At 35.5% G+C, this 5,094-nt stretch overlaps 1 pseudogene; it reads right to left on the bottom strand.

The window, feature by feature from the left end:
• Positions 1-3,395: 3,395 nt before the first annotated feature.
• On the bottom strand, positions 3,396-4,879 carry LOC141126880 (E3 ubiquitin/ISG15 ligase TRIM25-like; annotated as a pseudogene).
• Between the last annotated feature and the right edge of the window lie 215 nt (positions 4,880-5,094).

The following is a 5,094-nucleotide window of genomic DNA, read 5'->3' as shown; positions in this document are numbered from 1 at the left end:
TAAAAAATACTAAAGCAGAGATACAATTAAATGCACAGTTGAAACTCCTTCTAGTGTCCACCAATAGACAAAAGACTGACTATTGTTTTCCATAAAAGAACACTGTTAATAACATATGAAAGAAAGCAAAATATAATGACAGTTCTAGCTGTTATATGAAGCATGCCAACATTTTGTTGCAATAGACAATGATAAACAGCGCCGATTGCTTAATATATTAATGATTAAATACTGGCTTGCTTCGCCTTTACTGATCCAGAAATAAATATTCATAAAGACAAAATCACTGGATGAAGAATATGGAGCTTGGCCAATCAAGATTGCTTCCCTTGCAACAGTCTGTGCTAGCCAAATAAAAATGAAACTGGAATTTTGAATATTGAACCAAAAGACTGAATGATTTTATACAGTTCAGCATTTATCATAACAAACAATGCATATTTATAATTACTTTTTCTTAAAAAAAAATAAAAAAATAAATAAAAATCTGTGTATCTATCTGTATAAATATCTACAGAAACAACATGATGTAATCATTTCATTTTTTAAATTTTACATCTATGCAAGGTCTCCTGTCAATCAGTAATACAGATTAATCAGTGATGGTATTATGTAGTCAGTTCACATTTTAAAATTCTGCAAATTCTTAAGCTTCGTATAGTACATTAGGTTTGTATGCTTCCAGACCATGCAGGCATGATCAAGGTTTTTAATAAGCCAGCCAGAAAAAAGAAACCTTGTACAGCAACTATAAATTTGAAGCAAAGGTTATTAATTAGATATTGCTCAACTACATTCAGTATTGTTCAATGGATTCAGTAAAATAAAAAAATAGTTTTTGATAGGAAAAACAAACCCGTACAAGGAACTTTCTAACATGCTAGAACAATCCCTTAACCAGCCTATACTGAAGTTCACTAAACTAAAATATCATTAAAAACCAGTACTATAAGTTAGTTTTAGCAGCCACTCACTAGATGAGTCTATTACTACCAGTTTCTTTGGCCAGTTAGTTTCTTTGTCCAGTTTGTTTACATACATACCCAACTCAGCACACCAGGCATGTTAATACCAGCCTACATGCCTTTCAGCATTGGAAGGGTGCTTTGAGAGTGGTTCAAAACAATAAATAGAAAAACATATAACCTTCCCAATGCCCCAGTGCCTGATGCTCACTCATTGGACCCCTAACCATTTCACTGTGTGTAGTTATGAAGTCTGTAAATGTAAATAATATGAAATATGTGCTTGCAATCACTGCTGTCACAGAGAACTCTGTGGAGACACCTCCTTAGATTTCTCTGCACATTTAAAATCATCCTGTGCCAGGATCCCACTTACTTCTCAACCAGTGTTTAAGACGTGAGCTGGGAGAGAGCTGTACTTTTTTTCCTTCAGATTCTGGTGCCGAGGAGACCTAACAGGTTCAGCTTTAGACAATGCCGAAACTTATAAAACAAAATGTGAAATAACACTAAAACCTTTTTACATTTTCCCTGTATGTTTAATTCTTTTTAAACATTCAAAGGACCCCAAAAGCCAGCCAGTTGAATAGTGGTGAAACATTAACACCTACTTGTTCCCCATTATAGGGGGCACATAGGTTTCCCTCTTCCAGTGAACCCATTGTCCATCAGAATTATTACTAAATACTCTTTTTGGGGGAGCCCCTCTTAAAGCACCCTCTTATGCAGGCTGTTATCCTTGCTCCCCCCTTACCACTGAAAAAAAAAAAGAAGAAAAACTTTTTTTTGTAAAAAACATAAACACAAAAATAAACAACAAAAGAGAAGTGCTGAACTTGACCTCCAGAAGGTTTTGCCCTCTTCATGACCGGGGCATTTTTTGCTATTCAGCACTGTGCTGTTTGTAACTGGTAAATGCTCAGTCATGCAACACTGTACCCAACTAAAATCTATATAATTTTTTCACACAATTAGAGCTTCCTTTTGGTGGTATTTAATAAATCACTGGTGATTATTTTTTTGCTATATAAATGAAAAAAATACCGCTTTTGTTAGTTTCTGTTATAAAATTTTGCAAACAAATAATCTTTTTTTTAAACAAATTTAGCCTAAAATGTATTCTATGTTTCTTTGGTAAACATAACCTAAATCAGTGTGTATTATTATTTTTTTTTTTTTTTCAGAAAGTGGAAAGGTTTATTGACAGAAGGATCAGCATTTGTAGGCAATTCTGATACAAAGAAGAAGCACACAGAGCATTCATAATCATTAGCAACAGTGTTGTACAAAAACTAACAAGATCATAAAATACCAAATAAAGGAAACATACGGTCTTAATTGTTTTGCCAAACCCTCATTTTCATGACTATGATACTATAAAAGAAACTTTTTTTTAAATTTTATATAGTATAGAAGGGTTAAACATAATAAAATTAAATCAATGCTAAATTATATCTATAGAGAATTTTTTTTTAGATGTTTTTGATTGAATAGAGAAGGGTAAAACTCATGTCAATTTATACAGGTGAATTTCCAAGGAATTCCCATAATTTGCAGAGATTTTCTCACTTCAAGTTCACAGGAATTGAAATCTCCCCAGTGAGATACAGATGGAAAAAAATAATTTGCTGCACCCAAAATGAAAAAAAGAGTTTGTCTATAGTTCTACTTTAGGTCTCAGTAACAAGGGCAATTAGAGAGGATGAATCTAACTAGCTAAAACACAGACAGCAATGGCATTTGATGGGTAATCTTTTCCTACTAAAAAAGAAAAAAGTTAGGACTATAAATACATTTTATAGTACAAAAAAAATACATTGTATAGTAATATATGCAAAAACAAATGGAATTGTACAATTTACCTCTATTATAGTATTTAAGTTATAATTCTGATGGAGGTATTTGGAAACAAGTAGAAAGCAGCATGGAGAGGTTTAGTGAAGTGACTCCATATTTTTAGATGTGTCCATGTGCCTGGCATGAAGACTTGAAGATATTTGACTAAGAGCCCATGAATTGTCATTATATCCTATTATAAAGTCATGTCCTGGGATCTTCCTCTCTATGCTGTCAGTGGCCACCCCGATCAGCCATTCCTCCGCTTCACTCACATCCACCTCCCAATAATGTGTCCCAGATGTAAATGTTTGGAGACTTAACACGTGGCTGGATTTAAACCTACTTGGTCCATCTGACCTGTTCTCTTCAACGGCAGTATAAGTGGCTATCTTGTGTTTCTTTGATATAAAAAATGTTCTCATGAGCCGTATTTATATCAAATAAAATGCATTTTTTCCATCACTGAAAATTGACTCTTTTTTATCAGATCCTTCAAATTGTTAGAAAAGTTGTGAAGCTCTCGTTCTAGAATCTTCGAGATCATTCGTTCATTTATACATGAAGCATTTCTTGCATCTTTGGTTAAACCCTCTATCCCAGAACAAATGTCATCTCCGTTAGCTCACTCAGGACTCTCTCATCTACATCATCCAGCTCTTTCCTGATGTCTCTAAACAGCTCAGTGACTCTGCCGGCAACAGAAATGTATTTTCTGTCTTCTTGCGTCCTGTGACTTTCCAGATTATGGATTCTCATAGGGATCCCCTGTCTCTTTAAGTCCAATATAACTGTATATTCTCTCATATTCACTTTCTTATTCTCAGAGGCCACATTCAGAAGCTCCACGTGGTGTTCTCTGTGGTCTCCAGCCACCCAGCAGGACATACAGATACAGGTACTATCCTCTGTACAGTAGTATTTTAGCACCTCTTGATGTACAGAGCATTTTTTCTGTCCAAATGATGTAGTGGGTTTGGGTAAAATATGATCCGGTGACTTGCTGTGGTTGCTTAGGTGCTTTTGACAAAATGAGGCCTCGTATAACAGACATGTTTTAAAAGCCGGTGTAGGGAAATCACAGTACGTACACAAGACCTCTCTTTCCTCCTGGTAAGCGGATCTGAAACACTCCACGATGTTACACAGTTTCCTGTTCTTCTCCAGTGTAGGATACTCTGTATACCGCACTTTGCACTCTGGACAGGAATAAACTCCAGACTCCTCCTGTGTATTCATCGCTGTCACAATATAGTCCACACTTCAGCAATATGGGCTCCTTATACAGATTCAGGCAGATGGGGCACTTCAGATCATCTCTTAGGTCAGCAGATGCCATTTGGAAGAAGGACAAATAACTGATGATACAGCTTTGGGACTTCTTATACACTCAGTGTGTATTATTTAGCTTGTGTGAAAATTATAGAGTCTACAAACTATAGTAAATATATATTTGAAAATTGATCAATCCTGATGTTCTTCTGACTGCCATCACATTTATTGAGATCCTAAAATGCCAAGACAAATATCCCCCAAACCACTTTTTGAAAAGTAAACAGTCCGAGGTATTTAGTTAGAGGCATGGTGAGTTTTTTAAAATTGTAATTTTTTGTCAAATTAAGGAGATTTGATTTTTTTTCACATTTTAATTTTTTTACATACTGTCACCAGTTCAGTACAGCATCATCATATGATTGGTGTGGTGATGATCAGGGATACTGACTGGAGACAGTATGTAAAAAAAAAAAAGTTTTATTTGATTTTTTTTAACATTTATTTTCTTTTTTAACATTTTTTTCTACTCTGATGACAAACTGAAGAAACCTTTCCCATGCTCAACTGGTCTGTTACCACAAAAATTGTTGAGGGCCAGTGGCACAAAATAGCTAACCTGTTTCTGCCATGACAGCCTTCTTCAAAGCATTTGAAGAAGGCCATCATGGCTGAATTAAGTTATCTATTTTGTGCCACTTTTAACGTAGCCTAATAAAGAATTTAGAACTTGGAATATACCAGGTTGCCGATTAATTTCTCCTATGGGTTTATGCATTGGGAGCACTGGCCCCCCAGCAATCTTTGTGGTAACAGACCAAGTGAGCTTGGGTAAAATTTCTTCAGTTTGTCATCAGAGTAGTTCAGTGTCACCACCGTTGCAGGGTGCACCTCTGTATGCCCCAGGGAAGGACATACAGTTATGTCAAGGTGCTTAGGGGAGTCAGCAAGTGTTTAAAAGGCTTTTTCCAGTTTTCCTGAAGATAGTGCTTTTTTGCAGTATGTTTCACAACTGGAGAGA

Source organism: Aquarana catesbeiana, linkage group LG02 (genome assembly GCF_042186555.1).
Source record: "Aquarana catesbeiana isolate 2022-GZ linkage group LG02, ASM4218655v1, whole genome shotgun sequence".
Taxonomy (NCBI): domain Eukaryota; kingdom Metazoa; phylum Chordata; class Amphibia; order Anura; family Ranidae; genus Aquarana; species Aquarana catesbeiana.
This window is presented reverse-complemented; position numbering and strand designations above follow the sequence as displayed.